Genomic DNA, 25,797 nt, shown 5'->3' with positions numbered 1-25,797 from the left:
TCTTGTGTCTAGAAATCTGGAGTGTTAGGGCAAGAGTTTAACATCATATAACACCAACTAAAGGATAATGATCCTTTTGTGCTTAGCGTTTTACACCCTTTGCAGTCTGTTGTATTTTTCCTATACTGTGTATTGTTTTTAATTTTGATTTTGATACCCATGCTTTTTAATCAATATATCTACGTAGAATATACTTGTTTGTAATTTTTTTGTTTGTTGCCTAGTGTAGTTAAATAATTACTCTTGCTTTGTTCCTTGATTCATGTAACATTTATTTATTTTGCCATTTTGATAATAAAGTAGAACTATAGGTAAAAAATTATTTTTTTTCATTTTGGATAGAGTAAGGGAGGGTTATAACCCCTGTCAGTTTTTTACCCCAATCTGTGTCCCATTGCGGAGAATTCCTTTTACTTCATGCCCCATAGCCAAACCGGAAGTGGAAGGAAGTCCCTGAAAATGTAGGGAAATTCTTGGGGACCCCCAGGTCACCAGAACTAGTTTCCCCATTGGAAGATTTCTGTGCTGTTACTTTTCTGGGGACAACTCAAAATTTGGGATTTTCTTTTACTTTCACTTTCAATGATAATGGTAAACAGGACAAACAGAGAGATCAATCTCCTTAACTGGGGCACAGCAATAAAAACCCGATAGGTGTTCTAATCCCTTTCTACTCTATCCAAAACTTTAAAAAAAGTTTTGCCTTTAGTTATATTTATAGTAAGGGTAAATTAGAAATGTAAAGTGTGTGTGTGTGTGTGTGTTTTGGGGGGGGGGGGTCACAACTTTTATCTAAAAGTATTTTCTAAGACATTTGATACTGTAGCTCATATATGTTTACTATGTTAAATGTTGGAGTTAATTAAATTGTATGTATATGGGTAGGAAACTGATTTCATAAAAAAAAAATCCAGAGAATAGTGATAAATGACTCATTCTCTGAATAGTCGGAAGTTGTTAGTGGTGTGCCTCGGGGTTCTGTATTGGGGCCAATGCAGTTTAATTTATTTTTTAATAAAATAGGGGTTGGAATTAAGAGCTCAATTTCAGTGTTTGCTGATGATACCAAATTGTGCAGAGAAATAACGTTGTCACAGGTTGTAGCATCATTACAGGAAGACCTTGACAAAATAGCAGATGAAGTTCAATATTGATAAATGTAAAGTTATGCACTCAAGTGCCAAAAATACACACGCATAATGCACATTAGGGGCATCTCCCCTGGGAGAATCAGTGATGGAAAAAGATCTGGATGTGCTTATAGATCACAGACTTAGCAATAGCCTGCAATGCAAAGTCACAGCTAACAAAGCTAGCAAAATACTGCCATGCATTATAAAGGGCATACACTCAAGAGTTAAATCAATAATTCTACCCATTTACAAAACACTGGTTTGGCTATATCTTGAATTTGCACCGGCCCTCAGGAAAGATGTTGTTGATCCCAAAAGAGTCGCCAGCCCTCAGGAAAGATCTTGTTGATCCCAAAAGAGGTCACAAAGAAGCACAAAAAAATTAATGAAGATGGTGGAGGACCTCAGCTTTAAGGATCAATTACATAGAAATACAGTTATTCACTCTAGAGATAAGGTGTTTAGGAGGGGTTATTTACTAAAGGAAAATCCACTTTGCACTGCAAGTGCACTTGGAAGTAAAGTCGCTGTAGATCTGAGGGGGACATGCAAGGAAAATAAAAAACAGCATTTTAGCTTGCACATGATTGAGTGATAAAACCAGTAGAGCTTCCCCTCATTTCAGATCTACCCCTTAGATTTAAGGCGACTGTACTTCCAAGTGTACTTTCAGTGCACTTCCAAGTGCACTTGCAGGGCAAAGTGGATTTGCCTTTCGTAAATAACCCCCATTAAACAAACATATCAAAGGTGAATTCAGTAACTGTATCTTGCTACAGCATGAAGGTCCTCAATATGTAATACGAGGGCCCTCACTTTCCCTTCGTTTATGTTCCTGAAGTTGGTGGAACACTATTATAATGGAACAGAAAACTCAAAATGTAATGCAACTTGACCACATGGGGATTGAACTCCTGTATCTTTGTCTCAGGGCAGACAATGTGGCACCACTGTGATTTTTTTTTCAGGGGCTTCCCAGAGTTTCTGCTTATGATAAGAGGCTGAGTGCATAGATAACACCCCCTTGGGATCTCTGGGCAGGGAATAGCATGACTTATCCATGGTGCAGTCCCACTAGTGAGCTTTCCCTCTTTATTAGGCACAAGTCCCTCTATCACCAAAAACAGATCCATCTTCAAGAGTACCTCACCCTCTATGTAAATAACAACAGTCCGATGGCATACCGAAAATCCCCCGGAAGAGTTCTCTACTCTCTCCCGCGGGATTTTCTATATGCCATCATGTTTTTGTCTGCTCTGGCTGACGGCATTTGGGATCTGGATTCACTGTATCCTATAGACAGTTCAGCTTCTAGTTCATGCCTGTCTTTGACTGAGGGATCTTTATACCTTCCATATCAACGATCCATGACTGTATCTGGTTTCCTATTAGAATCCACTCTGATATGACATCCCCTGTTTGCAAATACCGTACTTAGACATTTGTGATCACTAGCCCACAGATGGCTTATATATGTCTTTGCCTTGTGATTCGCTTTGTCTCAGAGCCACCCCATGTATTTCCTTTAGTGGAAACCACTTTTCGATCATTGATTGACTAATATGTGACTCTCCTGCAAGATAGTTAGACCTGTTTCTCGCTATTTTTTCGGTGGCTGTGAGAGGGACATCAGTTCCGATCATGGAGAGCCACTGCAGAGTCATCTGTGCCCACCTGTGCCACCTGCCAGTGCCACCTGCCAGTGCACAATCAGTGCACAACAGTGCCACCTACCAGTGCCCACCAGCGCCACCTACCAGTGCCCACAGTACCACCCATCAGTTCCCACAGTTTCACCTATCAGTGCCCACAGTGTCACCTATCAGTGCCCACAGTGCCACCTATCAGTGCCCACAGTGCCACCTTTAAATGTCACCAATCAGTGCCTCATCACAAGTGCTGTCTATCAATGCCACCTAACAGTGCCCATCAATGCCACCTAGCAGTGCCACGTACCAGTGCCCATTAGTGCCATCTATCAGTGACATCTATCAGTGCCATTCAGTGCCCATCAGTGACACCCATCAGTGATACCCATCAGTGGACAAATCAAGAAAAAAGGTTCCAAAAAAAGAAAACCTATGGTCAGACTTTAAAGGCACAATGGACAATGGAGATATACAAAAATATTAACATTTATTGAAATATGAAACCAGTATTCCTCCTATAAACAAGAATATTGGAATAATGGCACTAAATAAATCAGTGCATATGAACACCACTACCTAAATAAGCACGATGGCATACCGAAAATCCCCCGGAAGAGTTCTCTACTCTCTCCCGCGGGATTTTCTATATGCCATCATGTTTTTGTCTGCTCTGGCTGACGGCATTTGGGATCTGGATTCACTGTATCCTATAGACAGTTCAGCTTCTAGTTCATGCCTGTCTTTGACTGAGGGATCTTTATACCTTCCATATCAACGATCCATGACTGTATCTGGTTTCCTATTAGAATCCACTCTGATATGACATCCCCTGTTTGCAAATACCGTACTTAGACATTTGTGATCACTAGCCCACAGATGGCTTATATATGTCTTTGCCTTGTGATTCGCTTTGTCTCAGAGCCACCCCATGTATTTCCTTTAGTGGAAACCACTTTTCGATCATTGATTGACTAATATGTGACTCTCCTGCAAGATAGTTAGACCTGTTTCTCTTCCCTGCAACTATTGAACCCCAAATGTGTCCTGAAGAAGTGTACAACGAAATGCATAGATGCAATGTGTAATGCATAAATGCATTAGGGGCTCACATCATATATAGACTGTTTGTTGTATATATGATTTTTATTTATATTTCTTTCACGTCTCCGTCTTTTGTACTTTATAAATAAATGCTAATATTTTTGTGTATCTCCATTGTCCGTTGTGCCTTTAATGTCCGACCATAGGTTTTCTTTTTTTGGAACTTTTTTCTTGATTTCTCCATTATTTATGGATGAGGCAAGCTGAGTGCTATTTCCTTTTTTTGTATGCCACGCATCAGTGACACTCATCAGTGCCACCGATCAGTGCCACCTATCAGGGCCCATCAGTGCCACCTCATCAGTGCCGTCTTATCAGTGCCCACCAGTGCTGTCTTATCAGTGTCACCTTATCTGTGCCTACCAGTTCAGCCCATCAGGGCCTATCAGTGCAGCCTATCAGCGCCTATCAGTGCAGACTCATCATCGAATATCAATGAAGGAGAAAAATTACCTGTTTGCAAACTTTTATAACAAACTATGAAACATTTTTTTTTTTTTAAATATAGGTCTTTTTTTTTTTGTTTAGCAAAAAAATAAAAATCCAAGTGATGATTAAATACCACCAAAAGAAAGCTCTATTTGTGTGAAAAAAATTATAAAAATTTCATTTGAGTACATTGTTACACTCAAAGTATGACAGCGCTTAAAGCTAAAAATTGGTCTGGGCAGGGGGGTTTAAGTGCCCAGTAAGCAAGTGGTTAATAATGGTATGGTTTAAAACTGCTGTTGGTCTTTTCACAGTTAAAAAAATAAACAAATGGTGTCTATTAGTTACCATCAAGTCAACATTGTGAAAGACAAGACCAGTACTGTAGTGTATTAATGTACGGCATGCAGCTTCACTAGTGGGGTTGTTACATCTTGTTTTTGACAGAGAGGAGCTACTAGGGTTTTAGCCAGAGTCCACTGTAACAATAGGGATTCCCTTGGATTATCTAAGGATTTGGTTCTGCTGAAATATAATTTCTTTTTATAGCTCCTGCACATAAGGTCACCCTCAACCTCTTCCTTTTAGCTCCTACCTCTACGCATGTACGTTAGCCACAAGTCTATTTATAACAAGCCAGAAGACAGAGCAGTTTTCAAAGGAATTGTTCTCTGGAAGCCACATGAGTGATTTTAACGTGTCTGATTAAGTTACAACAGGGACAGATGGATGGGGTTTTAACAGAGAACAAGAGCCCATCCAAACGTGTCCCACTGCACAATGTTTTCTATAGCGGACAGAATTCTCTAAGGATCCATTAAGCAGAAAAAAATGAATTTGATTTTGATGGTGTCTTTTTTCTAGTGAACTAGCATTGCTTGTAAGTCCTGAATAATTAAAGTAATACCACTCTTATGTCAAACAGCATATGCCCATTGCTGGGAAATTGCAAACACCATAAGCTTCGTATAAATCTAATTTGTGTGCCTATTTTATGCTCCATAAGCAAATATATAGTCAGCTTTAATGCTGTGTGATTTTTTTTTCTTTTTTGTAGTATTATTGTAACTTTTATCAATCTTAAAAGACTACACACAAGTGCAAGTGTTGTTTCTTAGTGCTGTCTCGGGGGCTACTCCAGGGAATGCAAATGGGAAATGTACGCTTGTCTCAATTTTATAATTATCAGATAAGCTGACTGTAATTGTTAGTTTTTTCTATTTACTAAAATACTTATTGATTAGGACTATCTTATTTCCTTTGATTTGTATATCTGTATAATTTGCACAAATGAATCACGTAACAATTACAAACAAAAGTCAACCTGTCTTAATTTGAGCAATTCAAACTGAGCATAAAAAACAAAAAGATTAGCATGGCCCCTGCGCAAGGATGACATGCAAATTCGTGAAGCGTGAAGTGTTCCATAAATAACAAAAATACATAAAAATATTACCTTTAATGAAAACTGGATATCAAAATGATCACTAGATCCATAAAAAAAGGAAGCTTAAATAGAAAGACTTTGAAAGAAATAAAATTGAGCTTAGACCCACCCTATCCAGCATTCTATTGTTTCTTGTATAGTAAGGGCTGAGCTAACCTGAACCTTTACAAAAAGAGTCAAGATTTGCATAACATTGCAGATGCTTGTGTATCTGGATCTACTGATTATTTTGACATGCATTTTTCTTTGAAGGTAACCGCTGCTTATGCATTTTTGTCAGTATATGATAAGTTTGAATTTCTCATGTATGTGATAGGTATCCTTTAAAATGGAACTCCGGGAATTACCGCACTTTTAAAAATATGCTAGTCCAGCAAAGTGTATGCCACCTCATAGGCTTTCTCTTTTATTTACTACAGGCATACCACACTTTTAAGTACGCAATGGGGTTTATTCACTAAAGCTGAAAAGTGCAAAATCAGGCTCACTTCTGCATAGAAACCAATGAGCTTCCATGTTTTATTACAAAAGCTGGGGTTGGAAGCTCATTGGATTCTATGCAGAAGTGAGCCTGATTTTGCACTTTTCAGCTTTAATAAATAAACCCCATTGTGTACTTAAAAGTGGGGTATGCCTGTATATACATTTTTATTGAGTGCCAGGAGTACAACTATCACAACACTCCTGGCGCTCTGACAGGAGAGATGTGTTCTGCCACATAAAAGCCACTCTGTCTGGCCCTCCCCTCCACTGTCCATTCATAGAACACTCACTATTTTGTGGATGAGTTCACAAAATGCAAATCCTTCTGTGATTCGGCGAGAGGAGAGGAGGGGCAGACAAAGGGGTTGCAAATAACACTGCAGCTGCAGAACCAGAGATGTGAATGTCCAACTGCAGAGCACCAGAAGTATAGCAATGGTTACCTGTCAATATATACTAAATGTAAATAGTAAATAAAAGAGATCCAAGTTTGATTCCAAGGTTGCAAGCACCTTGTTAAACATAACCCTATATCAGGGATATGCAATTAGTGGACCTCCAGTTGTTGCAGAACTACAAGTCCGGTCATGCATCTGCCTCTGGGTGTCATGCTTGTGGCTGTCAGTCTTGCTATGCCTAATGGGACTTGTAGTTCTGCAACAGCTGGAGGTCCACTAATTGCATATCCCTGCCCTATATGTTCTCCTCTCTTGAGCAGTGCATTGTTGAAGGGTAGACTTCCTGGTAGACTTTACTGTCCATGTGCTGTGAAAAAGATTCTATCCAAGGGCATTGGTCACACGATATCATTATATGTGGGGTGGCTTGCTGTACAAAGAACAGCTTGTGCTGACCATTCTCCGTTACTGAAGCAAGCACTACTGAAACGTATAAGAGAGTTTAGACAACAGAGTTGTTTTTCCCTGAGTATTCTGGACTTAAAATGAACAAATATGAATAGTAGTGCAATTAAGCACATATTATTTACAATACTCAAAGTTTGACTTTAAATTATGTATTGTAAAAAATGAGATGGAAATCAGAGCCAGTGTCACTAGATATTTGTTCAAACGTATGCATTTCTGTTAAGCTATCTTAATCAGGCATTTGCTTCCATTGGCTAAATAATAACAAACACATACATGCTTATAGGTGATATATAGTTATGGGTTTTTGCAAATTAGCAATTCTGAACTGGTGTAATTTGATTATGAAAGAATTTACTGCTTTAACGCTATCCTCCCACCTGCACATAACGAAGAGAAACAGCTCGCCATTAATGGGTCAAGAGGCAGATAAAGTGGCATTGCTTTCTCTCTTGCTGATCGAAACTAGCTGCTGCAGTGTACAAATCACTGGTTCATACACACAGAAATACTGCTGACATATTATCCCAGTGATCTAACATGCATGCGTGATGAGAGAGCCAATCTGGGTCATTTCAGACCAAAAACCTCTCTCTCTCTCTCATGCTGTAATCTGCACTGGGAACAGAGACAGGCATTGAAATCATTGATCAGTTTCTGCAGTAAAACCATGTAGCCCATTTTCATTTGCTCAGGAGACCAGCCTCCACTTGCTAAAAAATCTAACCAGCAAAGCTACACACTTTATAAATATTCTAACAGCTCCATTGGGTAGATTATGGACCACCAAACAGCAGCTTTAAATTGAAACAATCATTTTAAACACATTGTTGCTGCATATGTTTTCTTTCTGGGAGTATTTTCAATGTTTTTACATTGCAAATTATAAAAAGGAACATTATATGGCTACAGTGCTAAAGCTGCCTTCTTAAAGTGTATTTCCACTTTTACAGCCAGATTGGGATAACACCTACATTTGTTAAATGTTTCCAATAAGCATAACATCATTTAAAAAAACGCTGGTTACCTTTTTAAATGTTTTTAGTTTCCTTGCATGCTCTCCTTGTTTTGTAATATTTAGGATGAGGTTGTAGAGTAATGTTTAACCCCCATCTGTACTGTGTTCACACCTCTCCATTATCAGCTGTAAACTGGATTTGAACACTATTGAGTTGATTTACTAAAGGCAAATAAACTGTGCACTTTGCAAAGTTGCAGTTGTTCCAGAGCTTAGTAAATTACGTAAAGCTTCACTTTGCAAAGAGTACCCAATCACATGCAAGGACAATTAAAAAAACAGCATTTTTGGTTGCACATGATTGGATGATGGAAGTCAGCAGAGCTTCTGCTCATTTATTAAGCTCTAGAGCAACTGCTCTTGCAGAGTGCAACTGCACTTTGCAAAGTGCACAGTCCCGTTGCCTTTAGTAAATAAAAACCTCTGTGTGCTAACAAGGGATTAAACATTTAGAAACCACCCTCCTGCATTGTATGCTATTGAAGTGTAGTTTAGTCAGTGTGGGAACAAAGACACTGTAAGGCCGGTCAGAAATGCCTAGAATCAGCTATGACACTGCTTAAGCCGGCCATAGATGGTTTGAATCTCTGCCTGTTCAGCAGGAATCGGCCAAGATTCTAACAAAGTATGGGCAAGCTAGATGTACCCAAGTTGATCGATTGATCAACTTGAGTACAACCAGCCAATCACATTTTACATGTGATTGTTGCTAGTGGTTATTATAGGGAGAAAACAATGAGGATGATTTACTAAAGGCAAATCCACTTTGCACTACAAGTGCACTTGGAAGTGCAGTCACTTTAGATCTGAGGGGAAGATCTGAAATGAGGGGAAGCTCTGCTGATTTTATCATCCAATCATGTACAAGCAAAAATGCTATTTTTTCCTTGCATATCCCCCTCTCCCCCTCCGATCTACAGCAACTGCACTTCCAAGTTAACTTGTAGTGCAAAGTGGCTTTGCCTTTAATAAATAAACCCCTCAGACACAGCGGGAGGGATTCCCCCATCAACATAGTTAGAAACCAGTTGATTTTCTTTCCTGCAATTTGTGCTTGCAGGAAAGAAAATCACTAAAAATTTTAAAATTTAAATGAAGTGCTAAGAAAAAAATGGTGTTTGTAGTTCATGGATCAAAACTCGATATCTATGGAAAAAAGTGTATACCAATAATGAAATTGATCATATCTCTTGTTCTCAAATATGACCCTAATCCATCGAATGTGATCATCGTGTGGAATAAAATCCAATTAACAGAAATTCATATGTGCAAAATATACTGTGCAGCAAACTACAAAAACATAAATACATTAATGAAATAAAAAGAAAATTGCTTGCACTGTCCCTTTTAAACTCCCTAGTGGTTTTCCCGAGTGTGGCTCGGGGTTAAATTTCAGCACCATTAGCGGTAACCTCGAGCAAGGAAGGATCCTGGTGCGGTATACTTGGTATACTTACCTTGTCCCCGGGATCCTGCAATGTCCCCCCGCTGTGTCCGCGGGCTCTGTCCTCCGCCCAATGCCTCTCTGTGTCGGGCGCCATTCCCTGCAAGCATTGTGACGTACGGGGGTGGAGCCCGGTGGCAAATTTAAAAAAGTGAAAAATCATAATACATACAGTACACTGTAATCTTACAGACTACATTACTGCATGAAATTATTTCACATCCCTTTTGTCCCCAGTGCTTTGTCCAATGCCCTGCATGCAGTTTTATATGATATATACTGTTCTTTCTGCCTGAAAACTGAAGATTGTCCCTAAAAACCAAAAAGTGTCCCTTTACGTCAAAAGTGGTTTTAGACCAGTTAGAAAACAGTGATAATAATTTAGAACACTTGCAGAATTGAGCAAAAGTGAATCATGGGGAAATTTATTTTATTAGTATTATATTATTATTTTTTTATAATTATTTATATGTATTTATTATATTATAATTTATGATTTCGTGTTTTAAACATCATCATACCCGAGATATCTATTAGACTCTTGTTTGGACAGATTTAAGTGTGTTATTGCTAAGATTACAGGCCTACAATATAAAACGCCAAATTTCTATGCAAAATAATTGTACCGCTTTGAGACACAAAAATCTGACATAATCATACCGCCAAGGAGGTTAAATGGTGCTGGGTAAAAAATGATTATCACTTCAAAACAGTCAATCCCCTTACATCATTCAACATATGTGACCTTAATCTATCAAATATGCTCTTAAAGGGCTAAAGTGCAAAGTAAAACAAAACTACATATGTGCAAAAGCCATGTACTGTGCCATAAAATATCCATATCAATTTTTTCCAGTTCAAAGTGACTTGTGCTTTAAAAATCGTGTGGCAATATCCAACCGATGAATTGGTGAAATTCACTTGTGCTCCCCCCTTAGGGTCTACACTCACTAGATGGCTGCGCCCCTGTGGGGGCAAAAGGCACTGTATATAAATACTCCAATCCCTTTGTAATAGTGTCTGGTCTTTCTGAATCCTCCTCACTGGATGTAATCAGTGGATATACTCATCTAAGGAATGGGTGGACAAAGAGACATCTTATAGTGTGACTCTGTTTGGTAAATGTATTTTTAGTAAAGCCAAAAACTCACAACAGTAGGAAAGTAAATGCGCATATAGTAAATACTATGCCTAGGAGGGCTTCTGTCAAAGGTTTAAAACTGAAAAAGGTCTGCCAACTGGATCCTGATCTGTGCTCTCAGCCAATGGCCCGGGAGGCAGCTCGGCGGGTGAGATCGCTGTACTAACATTGGATTGTTACTACAGGGGCTCCGACCTGAGCTGTCAGTGGTGTGTACTAGGCTTAAGTGAGCTGGAGTGCAGATAGGGCACCCTTGTTAACCACCACCCACCCTCTTCTTTGGGTCTGCAAGCTTTTGACATAATTAGACCCTGCACTGTCATCACATGGTCTGAAAAAGGCTTATATTTTTTAAGATGCAACAAGATATATCATGTTTTTTTTTAATTAATTTTATTAATAGGGAAATGCAGAGTGAGATCAGATGATTAATTTATTGCTTGCCTGTAGTTTTAGCGTTACAAACTTTGTAGCCTTAAAAACTCTTTTGATCTGGATATGCTGTCAGTTCCAGCAAAACTACAAGTGTAAAAGAAAACATGTACTGTAATTAAAGTTGTTCTCGTTAACCCCTATTAACTCTTATCATAATAAGCCATTATTAACTTCTAGCTCTGTTTGTCTCCTTTTATGTTTTTTGCAAATTAGATATAGGATACATTACAGAATACAATTTGCACTTTTGCCAGTGGAGACTGAAAAGTTTTGCTACCTTAGGCTGGCCATACTTGGGTCATTTTTTTTTTCCTACAACCAGTGTGTTGAATGAAAAAAACTGACCTGATTCCTCCCCACTGAGTTATTGTATTCTGACTGCTGGGAGACTTCCCTGCTGCCAGAACACACTGATTAGCTTGCTGGCTATAGCCTGCAGCACTGATTGAATGGGGAAAATCTGACAGAGCAGTTGTACAGAGGTTGATCAGTAGATCAATTTCTGTGCAACCAAAGTGCCCACACATTACATAGTTACACAGTAGGTGAGGTTAAAAAAATACACAAGTCCATCAAGTCCAACCTATGTGTGACATGAATCGAAATTCAGCCGGTTAGATCCATGAGGCTGTTTTACTATGCTCATTATGACTAAATCCCAATAGTGTATCCATGATATGAGGTTACATGGTTTAAACGTGCATATTAACTGGTTTAACCATGCCACAATGATTTAACCATGGCCACTTTTTACAAACCACACCCAACACCATCTACCACCATCTACCTCAGTTTTACATGGACCAAAATATATCTTACAATGAACTTGTTTGCAAAACATTGAAATAAAATGTAAGCCTTTCCATATATATCTAATTAAAGTAATCATCAGTGTAGCCATAACATTTTCAAGGAGACCTTGTAAGTTTCAACTGCTCACTGGTATGTAAGAGAGCAGATGAGCCAGGTCCTGGTAGTGTTTCTTGCTTGTATGTTCCTTTTTTTCACTCAGTTTTCAAGGTAATTTTATAATAAATGAAATGGAGTAATCATTCTACCTGGCCTCAAATAAATTAGTGAAGAAGGTGGATTCAGAGCAACCCTATCACCCAATAAAAAAATAGAAAAGAGTGTTCCCTGTAAAAAACAGATGTACTTTACTGTAGTTTCATCCACTGGTCCTCACATTACTACTGTGTCATGCAGTGACATAGGGGACAGCAGAATGAACCACAGCGTTCAATGTAGGACTAGGAGTCAGACATCCTGGAAGTGTTGGATTGAGATGATTCTCTGGGCACCCTAATTCTTGAGTAGGGAAAAGATAAAGCAAAGAGCAACAGGTAAGTATAAAATCTCTTCTATACAGGTCAACGCTCTTTTCTACATTTCAATTTTTCAGCAGCGTTGCTTCAGAAAGGCATTTCTGTGTTTTACATCTTGATTGTACTGTGTTTTTATTCAGAATACTGTAACACAAGATGTCAAGTATTTTTGTTCTCTTCGTAGCAGCCAACAAAGAAAAAAACTAAAATTTTCTTACCAGAACAAAAAAAATGTCTTTGCTACGGTCAACTCAGATACATTGTTATACTATTTTAAATGAGCTTATGTGTATAATTTATTTGGAAAAAAATTGGTTTAGAATTGGGAGCACTGCAACTAAGCAAATTTACTTGTGCTAAAATGTGATAAGTAGAGCAAAAGTAACACAATTTTTCTTAGGCAGTCAGGTTTTATCTATAAAAAGGAAAAAAATAAAAAATCTAACTACTCTAGACAACTAGACAACATGCTCTTCTGCAGTTTTAACATATCATTTGACATAGCCCTTTTGTTTCAAATGACAGATAAATTCCATGGCCTGTTGGAAGTAAAAATCTAATGTTTCTTCCATTTATAAAAATCAACTCCATTATTTATTGCAGTTCATTTGAAAAGTGAATGGAATTTTTTTTGTTGCAGTAATGATCATATTCATGGCAAATCAGAACTTTCAGTCTGGTGACAATACATGGCATTGTCTGTGCTTATATAAAAGCATGTGTAAGGTGTAATCTTTGGCAGATTTTATCTAAAGTAAATTCTGATTAAAATAGACAGAAATACAGCAAAATCTAATGAGTAAAAGCCATAGGGGATGTCAGCATGACATATGAAAACCCTTAGCTGCATTTTACAAGGTGAATCGGAAATGATTGCTTTTTGTCAGTGAATCAGAATGGAGATTGACTTTAGATGGGTATGTAAGGCAGAAAGAATGCAGGACAGGTATCATTGTTCCATACAAACAGAGAGAACACACATTTTTGTCCACTATGAGATTTTTTTATGTTTTTCTGAGGTAGAATGGAAAATAAATCATTCTTAGATGTTTTATCTAACAATACCCACAATACCCACAGATGACTAATAATGTGTCTAATGATGCAGCAAGTGTTTACATTTTTAGTAGAAATAATATTGCATACCATTATCAGAATAACCATGATAATCATCTAAGTTACCAATCCAAAGATAATTAGGCCTCTTTCACACTGGGGCGGTGCTTTACCATCACTTTAGCGGCGGGGCCAAAAAAGGGTTAAAACCGCCCGCAAAGCGCCCGCAAAGTGCTTTCAATGGGTAGGAGCGGATTAGGAGCGGTGAATACACTGCTCCTTCACCACTCCAAAGATGCTGCTAGCAGGACTTTTTTACCGTCCTGCTAGCGCACCGCTTCAGTGTGAATGCCTTCCGGCTTTCACGCTGGAGTGAAAGGAGTTGCTTTTTTAAAACACTATACAGGCGCTATTTTTAACGCTGTAGCGCCTGAAAAACGCCTCAATGTGAAAGGGGCTTTAATCTAATTTATATATAACTTTATTAATGTTATCATGTTGGAAATATGTAAATATAGGCTACTTCTAAAATGTTGTTGTGGGAAGAATCCCTTCTAAAGTGGGTTACTTGCACAGAACAGTCATGTACACGTCCAAAAAAAGAATTCAGCTTCAACAGAACAAGCTATAAGCTTATTGGCTACCATGCTGCTGCACCAGATTTTGCACTCCCCAGTTTTAGTAAATCAACTCCCTTATGTCTATAATCAGAAGCTCTTTTTTAAACAGGTTCCCATATAAAAGATTGTGCCGCTTTGGACACAAGCATGGTCCCCTTTATCATGGCAACTGATACATTCTTTTATATGGTGACTTCTTTATTGAAGAACTTCTGTATGAAGACTAAAGGTATGCCAAGGACATATGCCATGTTTAAAAAAAGAATACGTAAGTAGCAAAAATCCATACATTTTATCATGCCGCTGTGATTGTCATTCTTTTTAGTTAAAATAATTAGGGCCCAATTTGCACTTCAGGTATTTTTTTCCTTTTTAAAAAGCACATATTGCACATGTTTCAGTTCCAGTTAGCTTCCTTTTACTTATAGTTTGATTATTTTTCCTTCAGTTTGTATATATTTTGTATGTTGGGCCATTAAAAACAATGAAGTGTCCATTTTCTGAAAAATAAAGGAAAACCCAGAGAAAAATCTGCATTATGGATATGGCTAAACACAACTCACTGAAAGGCATACATGAACTACAATAATGCAGACGTTTTCTTGCTGATTCTGTGTATACTTCATGTTGGTGTTTTTAACAGACACCGCTGGTTCCTAAAATGCTATTATGCTTCCAGATATACCAGAAGAAAGATGCGAATGTAGCATGGCTGCAATAGGCTATTCATGCACAGATAAGATAGCAGTCATCCTCCACCTGCCACATAGAAAAGTTTGGCAACAAGCAGAATTTGTACGGTGTACCTTCTTGGGAGATCTGTAGAACAGGGTTAATCAGAGGGGTAATACAGGCATGCCTATTTTATAAAAATAATTTGTGCTCGGTGTCAAACCTAGAAATTCAATCAGTGTGGATGAATCACGTAGTCAATGATATAACTCTACACATTCGATGAATGCGATAAATTAAATGCGACCATTGTGTAAATATTTGAACAGTGGCACTCCCAGATATTGAAATACATATTTCTTACACATGGAAAAATAAATAGTGTTGCACTGTCCCTTTAAATCATAAATATTGGCAAAAAAAAAATACAAATAGTGAATATAATATGATAAGAGCTTATATTCATTATTGTTTGTATTTTCTTGCACTATATTGTTTTTTGTGAATATTTATGATTTAACAGGACAGAGCAGCGCTATTTATTTCATACATTAGTCCATTTATATGACTGATTGCCATGGATGAACACCCTTTGTGAAGAATTCAGAATAGTAAGGCATGCCATCGATGATGCGCTTTTCTTTCCTACAAGTCAGCGTTTATGGGGGAATCCCTACCACAATACTACTGTATTCACTGCTAGCAAAGCATGATGATTACTCCTGGCGGCTATAGTCACCGTCAGTAATTACATGCAAAAAAAATCCTGGTTGTACTAAAGTCGATCGATGCATTGTCTTCAGTACAACGACTCTGCCCATAGATGGATCGAACTTCGGCTGGTCTCTGCTGAACCAGGCAAGATTCGGTCCATCTTTAGCCACCTTAAATCATACAAAGATGAAAAATAGTCTGATGGGCTATTGGCATAATAAACATATAGTAAGGAGCTCTCCAAGTTACCTTGACCTCGGCTGAACAATCAAAAATACTTACTCTGTCTTACAAGTCATCTAGAAGTATATCAGGATACAAAATTGTTTTCCAGGTGGTAACACCTTCTCAACTGCATGTGATCTACCATTCTACCGGCCAAGGAGTGTTGGAGATGTGGTCACCTGCTAGTTTGCTCCATATTTTCGGACTTGTCTGGTCGTGTGAGCCTTTTGGACACAGGTGCCAAATATTATTCAAAAGTTTACTGATTGGGTGGTTTCAGGCAGTCCTTGAAAGTCAAACAAAAAGTCTGTGGTGCATCATTTGATCAATGCTGCACATACCTGCATACCTGCACATTGAAAATCTGCTACCTCCCCATACAATGAGTGCACTGGCTGGAGGACATCTGCCATGTGAATGATTTAACCAGTACATTGAAAGGTAGTGAAGAACAATGCCACAAAACCTGATACTATTGGGATGACTATTCCTTTTCCAATGAGTTAAATCAAACATTCGGCTGGTGGTACTTGATCCCATTAACTCCTTTCTCTGAACCTTCCCCTTGGTCCCTTCTCGCTTTGGGTATTTTGTGCCACACTCCTGTATGCCTCACACATTTTCTGGTCCTATATTCCCCTACTTTTTCTTTTTCTCTAACTAGACCATTGGGTTCTCTGTTTATGTTCTTCTTGTTTAAGCGCTTTCATCTGGGTGGGCTGAGATTACGATTCTCCCTCTATATCTCCCCTTTGACAGAATGTTACTAGAAGTAGAGTGCATACCTGTTATAGTTACTCACAACCCTAAGCTTGCATGATCTTCCTCATTAAAGAGGAACTGTAGTCCACTCACATAATTTGTAATAAAACATCTTTGCCATTCTGAAGCTTCCCTCCAACCACTTTGCATATTATTTTATATATACTGTGATTCTGTACTTGCCAAATATGCTGCAGAAATCTTCCTCCACTAAGTCTGGCTGCATCCATTTTAACTGTGGGCAACTGAAGCTGCTGCCTGTTCACTTCCTGGATTTACACAGGCACACCTCCAGCTCTGCAGCTCTAATTGAATTTAATTAACGACTCCCTTCCTGGTAAACTCTCATGAGAGTTAGAGAGAGAGCTGTGCATGATATCATAAGCCTAGGCTTTTTACCAGACAAGAAACAGGAAGTGGGATGTATAAGGTATTTAATGGCAGAAAAAAAAAAAATTACTATCCAAAGTTAAAACAACAAGGGTAGAAGATTTAATATATGGAATCTAAATGTATGGATTTCTGTATTAAATTGTAACATTTTTAAATAAAAAATGCATAAAAATATATAACAAGGAACATTCTGTAATTAATGTTTGTTCTGTAGTTAATAATAATGTCTAACCCTTAGGTATCTGTGAATGGATGTGAAATATCTTCATCATTTTATTTTTCATTCCAATCTTCTTTGTTTTAGGTCTAATAAGGCAACCCCCTCTGCATTTTTTAAATGCAAGATTAGCAAACAAATGAAAGGAATTATGTTACCTAATAGGATCTCTTGCCATATGGCATCATTAAATAATCTGACCAGCCTGCTTGTTATGTAGCAACTTGAACACAGATGAATTGTATTTTACAATACTAGTGAAGAGCTGCTTACTGCTAATTGTAAATGGCATCTCCAGATTTGCCTTATTTTATCTTAAAAGAGAACCATGATCTTTTATTATAATTTTTTTGATGTTGTTGTGAAGCTGATCAGCTAAAGCTTATTATAATGTGGCAAAGGACAATTCAGGATTTAGATAATAAGTCTCTAACTCCACTTCCTACCTCCCTACGGTATTTTAGATTAACCATCCCACCAAATTGCCCACTTACCTTTCTCTAATGGGCTTGTCCACCTACTGTCAATTCATCTCCCATTCAGAAATGTTTTTCAGTGCTGCCCACGTTTATTCAGTATCTGACATCATATATGATTACTACTTCCTGAACAGGCTTAAAGTGGTTGTAAAGTCTTAAGCCCACAACAATTCTAGGCAATTCATTAACCACTATGATACACCCCAAAAGCTTAAAACTTTATTTTAATTTTTTTTACCTTTTCTACCCTGTCATGTGACTGCAGTCCCCCTGCATTGATAAACATAGAGCGGCTTGTGGACACATAGAACGGCTGGTGGGCATGTATATTTTCCTCTAGCACCGTCCTTCATGCCAAGGCATGTGATGTGCATATGACACAAGGTGGCGGAGGTGAGTGGCACCTATTTATTATGTGATGTGTAGACCATCACATCTATAAAAATTCTTACCTGGAATGTGAGAGGCCTGGGCGACAAGATTAAAAGGTTGGCAGTTCTCTCCTTCCTTAAGAAACAGCATGCAGATATGATGGTGCTCGTTGAGACACATGTGGAAGGCCGCCTACAGATGACACTCTGTCAACCATGGGTTGGGTGGGCTTTTCATTCTACCCACACATCCCATGCTCAAGGAGTCTCGATTCTCATTGCCAAATCCCTACATTTTGAGCTATGGGATATTTCTTCTGACCCCAAGGGGCAATATGGCTTTTTATATGTCAAGTTACACGGAGAGCCTTTATTGTTGTTAGCCTTTTATGTCCCACCTCCTTTTTGCATCACTGTTATCATAGAAGGATGTTCATGGCTCACTACCCTGTGGTGCAAATGATTTGGATAGAAGATTTTAATACTACCCAACCCTAATCTAGACAGACTCCAGACCTCAGGCTCACATACGGGGACCGAATTTATTTTGTTCTATTATCCCACATGTTTCTGCTACGGTTACGGGAAACAAGCTGTGGCCCCCGGCTCTTATCTGACCATAGCCCCTACTGAATCACTCTAAATATCCCTGCTAATAAACCTCCCTGCTCTTGGCGCTTAAACCCCTTTTGGCTTTCCCTACTGCCAGAGGATAACAAGCTCATGAACAAATGGAGGCAGTACTTTTTGGAAAATGAAAAGTCTGCTTCCCCTTCTGCGGTGTGGGACTCATTCAAACTATATGTACACACATCCTTTATAACCCACATCAACAGATTGAAGGCTGATTCTGCCGCTGCTTTTGATAAGGAGTGGCGGAGCTGTCCTCCACAGAACAACGATATGCCTCTGACCCTTCTCCTGCACAGGTGGACCTCCTCAGGTTACAAACCATAGTGGTGTACCAACTGCACTATGAGAAGGCTTGATGCAAACTCTTTTTCTCCAAACAAAAGCTGTTTGAACATGGGGAAAGGGCAGATTCATAGCGAGGATATGCCACCGGTTGTTATCTCATTGCATGGTCTCGGGGGAGGACAGATTACAGACCCGCCCAGTCTCACCTCTCAGTTTAGGGACTTTTTTTCAGGGTTGCATATATCTATGGCACCTGCAGATGGGGAAACCTTTTTCTCACAGGAATCCAATTCCCACAGTTGAAAGAGGACCAAGTAGTCTTGTTGGAAGCACGTCATACAACTGATGAAATAACAACTGCAATAGCTAGTTTTGCCAGATCCAAGTCTCCAGGCTCAGCCGAATTACCCATTGAATTCTACTCACAATACAGTGAAATTCTGACTTCCAAATTACTGGCCCTATACAATCACCTTTTTGAGACTTTCACATTACCCCCCTCTGTGAGAGAGTAATCATAGTACTTATCCCCAAACCAGGAAAGGACCCAGGGTACCCAGAATCCTATAGACCCATTTCTTTGCTCCAAGCTGATATTAAAATACTTGCCAAGATCCTTGCTCTCTGTCTTAACCAGGTCATTTTAACTCTGAAACATGTGGACCAAGCAGGTTTTATGCCCAGCCCGAACAATCTCAGGAAACTGTTTATTAACTTACAAGCTACACATAATATGTCAGTATACGAGTAGTGCTGAGATTAGATACGGCTAAAGCATTTGATTTGGTGGAGTGGGGTATCTATGCAGATGCTTAGAAGGATATGGCTTTGGACCTAGGTCTACCAAGTGGATTCAACTACTATGCCAAAGTCCGGAGGCCAAAGTAGTGGCTAATGGTTGGCCATCTATGGCGTTTGACCTCACTAGAGGCACACGCTAGGGCTGCCCACTATCCCCACTATTGTATGCCATTGCAGCAGAACCGCTTACCAAATCCATTCAAGAAAATCCAGAAATCTGGGGTCTAAATCTGGGGTTTTTAATGGAGAATAATCAGTATGTATGCTGACAACACCTTGCTGTACTTGGCTGACTCGGGTCCCTCCCTCCAAAAGGCACTCCAAATGATAGAACAGTTTGGATCATTTTCGGGGCTTAAAATCAGTTGGGAAAAGTCCCAAATCTTACCCATCGATAGCTTCCCGCCCTCCAGGACACAAGCTCAACTCCCGCTACAGTGAGTAAATATTATTAAGTACTTAGGGGTCCATGTATCCCGGTCCCCTGCTGACTATATCTCCCTTAACATCGACCCCCTTTACACCTTAATCATATACAAAATACAAACCTGGGCTCACCTAACTTTAGGAGTGTGGGGTCGCATAAATTACTCGATATCCTTTGGCACACCCCGGTTTACCTACCCCTGAAATACTTTAAATCCCTTGAGGCCCTGCTCAAGCCCTGGGGTAGCAACAGACATAAACTAGCCTAGCGGACTCTCAAGAACCCCACCTACCTAGGTGGAACAGCTTTGCCTGATCTAAATCTTTATTACATACATGCCAGTTGTCCCAGCTATTTCACATAGATAAAACTGACAAAGAGAGATTTAGTATACTCCTCTGCCCAACCTGGCCACAACAAATCTGAGACCCAATTAGTATGATTGCAGTGGGATCTGGGGGAGCTGGCTCTGAAGGAGATAGTAAGACCTTATTATATCACTACAGACGAATATGGTACCTCGCTTCTGCTAAATTAGGGATAACACAATATAATGACTTTACTCCTTTATGGCACAACAAATTGCTATTTGAATTCCTCCAGATTCCTAACATGGAGATCTGGAGTACACGGGGGATATATTACTTACATCACCTCCTCTCGACCGGGAATCTTAAAATGTTCAGCACCCAAAGTGAATTTGCGCTCCCAAATCATATGTTCTTCTGATTCCTACAAGTCCGCCACTCGTTATACTGACAGTTTCCTTGATCCATTCCACAGCCCACCCCTAACGCTGTTATATCAATAGTCAAAAGCACAGACCCTCAAAAACATATATCAATCTTCTACGGTATGCTTATTACCACTTCTTCAATTAAATTGGCATATGACATTAAATCCCATTAGGGGGAAGTAGGTGTACCGGAGGATGAAGAGTGGAGCGAGACACTAGACATCTGCAAAGCCTTGTCCCCTAAGCTCTCTGATAGACATATCTCACACCTTTAAGAGTAGCCAGATTTAAAAGAGGACACCCTAGGTCTTGCCTGATGTGTCTTGGGGAAGTGGATACTTTCTTCCATTTAATATGGGCTTCTCCTGAAATACAAAGCTTCTGGAAGCAGATAGTAGATTTCATCCACGATACTAAGGGCTCACCCCTAACTTTGGACCCAAAGCCGTGCCTATTGGGGATGTTCCCTGACTCTGTGTTTGAGAAATTTTTAAAAATATTTTTACATGAAACACTATTCTCGATCAGGAAATGTATTGCTAGGCAGTGGATGAGACCGAAGCCTCCTAGTCTCACTGACTGGATAGCAGAAGTAAACAATACCCTCTCTTACAAAAAATTTCTTTACATTAACAGAGACTGCCCAGCCAAGTACAATAAGATCTGGGACCGTTGGTTGCAAGATTCCGATACTTGTAATTGAATGGTATTTGGTCACCCAGAAGCACTACCTACAAAATGTAATCGAACTATGAATTCATTCTCATGTGGGATTCCACATCTTTCTCCTCATTGTCACTCCTCTGTTTGTCACACCGATGTGCCTGAAATTTACTATGTACATTGATATACCCTTTTTTTTTCACTCATCTTTTTCTTTTCCTCCTTGTAATGGAAGTATTGCCTGCATACTGTATAAGATTATCCTGTCTGTACAAATTGTTTAATAAAAACCTTTTTTTATTTAGATCCATTGCTGTTAATACATTTAGATAAGTCCAATCATTATTTATGTGAACAGCTTATCTGTAATTGATATTCTTATACCATCGAATGCAATGTTTATGGGGGAATATGATCACTCAGTACCAACATACAGTATGTCAAGCACTACAAGTAGCATCATTATTTAAAGCATAAAACAACACAACTTGGTCACTGACCAAGCCTTAGCCTACTGACTGGACTGGAAACGTGCAAAGTTGTAGAAGCTGATTTGCAAAATGCTGCCTCTTCCAGTCTGGAGCCCTGCTATGCATAAGCTACTGAAAATTAATATAAAGACAAATTCAGTCCCTTATAAAAAATGTATTAAAGTACCTCCAATGATTGCTAATGGATGCATAACTTGTTTATATATTGGTCTTTTAGATCTGCCTGGAGTTCAGTTTTAAACCCAGGACTGGGAGTGTCCACTGTTTTTGAAGTTCTAGCGGCCCTTTTGGCATAGCTCCCAACTCTCCCTCGTTTCGAGGGACTGTCCCTGATTTGTAACAAAGTCCCTCTGTCTTTCTTTACTCCTCATTTGTCCCTCATTTTGGTTTGATCTATATATCAAATGCACTTTGTATGTTTCAAAAAGTGTTTCCCAGTGCTAATCCTTTCTTGCAGTTTCTAAATTGCTGCATTTGTAAACGTCAAAAACCAGTATAAAGGAATAGTAGTGGTAAAAAAAAAAAAAAAAAAAATTTTTTTTTTGTATAATTCTCTTCTAAGGGGGCGTGTCAGGGGGTGTCCTTTGCTATATACTTTTCTAATAGGTGTCCCTCATTCCCATCTGAAAAAGATGGGAAGCATGCATTTTGGGGAGATACGTGTCTTGATTCTGGTTCTGGGAGAACAGAAGAAATGTACTGAAAGAGAAAGCTGAAAGGGGTACATGTGTATGACTTCATTGTGTAGAAAATGATCATAGATCAACTTGGCCAGAGCAAAGATGGAGACAAGGATATACAACTTAAAATAATTGGAGAACAGACATTGCCATATAAACTATCCAATGAAAAATTATAAAGTTGTCCACAAATCAAAACATGGATGACATAAAGAAAAATATTTTACAATACATAATTATGTTGACAAATGAGGCTGAAATCGAATTGCTGATTGCGTGTATTTGGGCTCTTGCACATGGGCACCAGAAATGTTCTTTTTTTAGGCATTCATAATTTTTTCTATTTACTGATCTGAATGCAGCCACTTCTAATGGGCCTGTGCACACAGGTGAGTAAACAACAGTAAACTGGTACTCTGTTTAGGTCGCTAAAATAAAAAAATAAAAAAATCTGCATTACTGTTAGTATTTTAGATGCATACAATACATGCAAAAATCACACCTCCCCTTTATTATTTAGCATTGTGAGAACTAGAAGAATTTTTACACACTAAATGTGCACACTATACAGACCATACCCATATTTATTTATTAACTTTCTGCCAGGAATATCTGGTGTTCATACTTCAGTATCATGTGCAAGGACCCTTTGGGGCAGTTCCTTGATCACACAACCATGCCTCTATGATAGCACAAATTAAAAGCTCAGTTAGAATTTTAGTTTTCATTTTACTTTTGCAAAATATCCATGCTGTATGGGATATTTACCTTTTTATAACCTATTTACACATTTTAAAATCCCTAATTTTGTTTATTTATACTACTTAGGCTACAGCAGGCAATTACTACTCTAGAATGCAGGCTTTCCAGATAATGAACTTTCAGATAAAACCTAGTAAGACTGTTGCAAGAGAGAAACACTTGGTACATGCCTCCTTGAAGAAACCAAGCAAGATAGTCAGATGGCATTTCATTGTTCCTGCTGGTCTCCTCCTAGCTAGATGTCAGAAGACCATTATATTTTATTAATTAACAATTAAGAGCATAACTGTTTATATGTTCTTAAAGGAAAAGCATCCCATATAACTTGTAAATGAGGATTTATATATACATTTCTAAAGCAATACTCTTTATTATATAGTATTAAAAAAGCAAAACCAAAGCATACATAATAAAACATTTATGCTGTAAAAAATATGAAAATATACAATTACCAATCACGCTGATAGTACCAACTACTAACCTCAAAACATACTTTTGAAACTTTTGTGCCGTGTACACTCGGTTGGACTTTCTGGCAGAAAAAGTCCAACGGAATCATTTCATCGGATATCCCGATTGTGTGCGGGCTTCATCTGACTTTTTTTTTCAAAAATTCAGACAGACCTAGAAATAGAACGTGTTTTAAATCTTTCTGATGGAATCAATTCCTATCGGGAAAAGCGTTCATCTGTATTCTATTCCGACGGACCAAAAAACGATGCAAGGGCAGTTATTGGCTACTGGCTTTGCTTTGCCAGGTGTATATCACAAGTATGCTTTTTTGGAGCTGCTCTTTTGTTCGATACATGCACAGTTTTTACCTTAGTGGGCAAATATGATCCTTGCCAGTTGCCACATTATAAATTGATTGCGGTTTTTTTTTTTTGTAAAGGCAGAATCTTAAAAGAGAAGTATGGGTTTGTGTTTTTTTTCAGGTTCATACTTACCTAACTGCATGCAGCATTGGTACGATGCTGCATCTGTCCCCCGCCATCTCTAACAATCAGAGAACTGATTGGTCAAACACCACTGACTGCTTGGTTCTCACAGCTCCGTGAGCAGAGAGCTGGTGACTGCCAGTCAGCAGCCCCCCCCCCCCCCATACTCACTGGAGCGCTGGGCTATGGAGGGGACGGGAGTGGACAGTGAGCCACTGAAAGCCAGAGCCGGGTGCTGGTCCAGACATGTGGGCAGATCCCGACCATATGGTCGCTAACCTTACCGAGCCTGGGCCAGTTCAGCGACATCAGCTGTCAGCGGGCATCGGGTCACCAGAGTGCAAAACTATCTGCACTCCTGTGATCCATAGGCGAAATACAGCCTAACGAGCTTCGAGCTGTGGCTGTACTTCTCTATTAACACACACATTACTTAGTTCTATGTTTCTGAATATAAGGCAAAAAAAAATATTTAATTGTCTAGTGCAAACTCCAAATAGGAATTGCAATGTATGCCTTGAACATTGGTCAATGCTTTAACAGATTAGTTAAATCTTTGTGCTCATGCACACCTACTGGAGAAGCATGCTTGTTATCTTCAAAGTGATTTTTTTCCTGCTTTTGTGCATTTCCCTTGATAAACAGGTCCATTATGTCATGTTGTTTTATTCCATAAGAGGTGAGTGCAATTATTGTGAACACTACATCAATGTATGAGAAGGAAATCTGTTGTGTTGTAGGATTAAATGGTGACCCAGATCTGAATCCAAACCGTGTCACATTTACAACTTGTCTTCCAGACGCTCGCTCTTCTTCACTGATCTTCATCTTACAGGAACTGTAGCCAGCAGCACTAAATCAAGCCTGCCAAGAGAACACATGACTCAGTTGTAGTGTGCACGGCATTTACATAATAGCTGAAGAAAATGGGTCATTCAGTAAAGAAAGCAATTCAGCAGTGTCTGTTGGCTTTCATTAGAAGCCACCCTAATAATGCGTTTCACAAAAGGCCACCAGAGCAGTGTCTTATAATGACATTGATTGTAGGAAGAACAATGTTCTGATAATTGTTTGTCTAACTGATGTATTGTCAGCTTCTTTACCGTTATATATTTACGATATTCTTTCTCACATATAAAGGGTTACACAGTAGCTGCTCCTTTAATAAACAACAGCACTTGAAAACAGAGGAGAAATATAGGATATGTAAGTGATCATTGATTGGTAAAATGATACACACAATCCAACAGTACAACAGTACAATGGGGATCCCTAGTATACTTTCAAGCTAGCCAGCTAAGAAAAAAATACTCTCTTTAAACTACTCAAATACATTTTTTTTATTGCATACATTTCCCTAATTCTATACTATCCAAGTTTCCCAACCATGGCAACATATAT

At 38.9% G+C, this 25,797-nt stretch overlaps 1 protein-coding gene and 1 pseudogene across 21 annotated transcripts in view; both read left to right on the top strand.

Annotated features, from left to right (window-relative positions):
- LOC143996687 (poly(rC)-binding protein 3-like) overlaps positions 1–25,797 on the top strand; it is a 1,318,080-nt gene that overhangs the window by 1,097,819 nt on the left and 194,464 nt on the right. The gene's annotated exons all lie outside the window — the stretch shown is intronic.
- Positions 5,646–5,739, top strand: LOC143999837 (U6 spliceosomal RNA; annotated as a pseudogene).

Source organism: Lithobates pipiens, unplaced genomic scaffold, assembly GCF_037356315.1.
Source record: "Lithobates pipiens isolate NorthernLeopardFrog02 unplaced genomic scaffold, aLitPip1_a1.2 Scaffold_19, whole genome shotgun sequence".
NCBI classification, from domain to species: Eukaryota; Metazoa; Chordata; class Amphibia; order Anura; family Ranidae; genus Lithobates; species Lithobates pipiens.
Note: the sequence above shows the minus strand (reverse complement) of the source record. Positions and strands in the feature narration are given on the sequence as shown.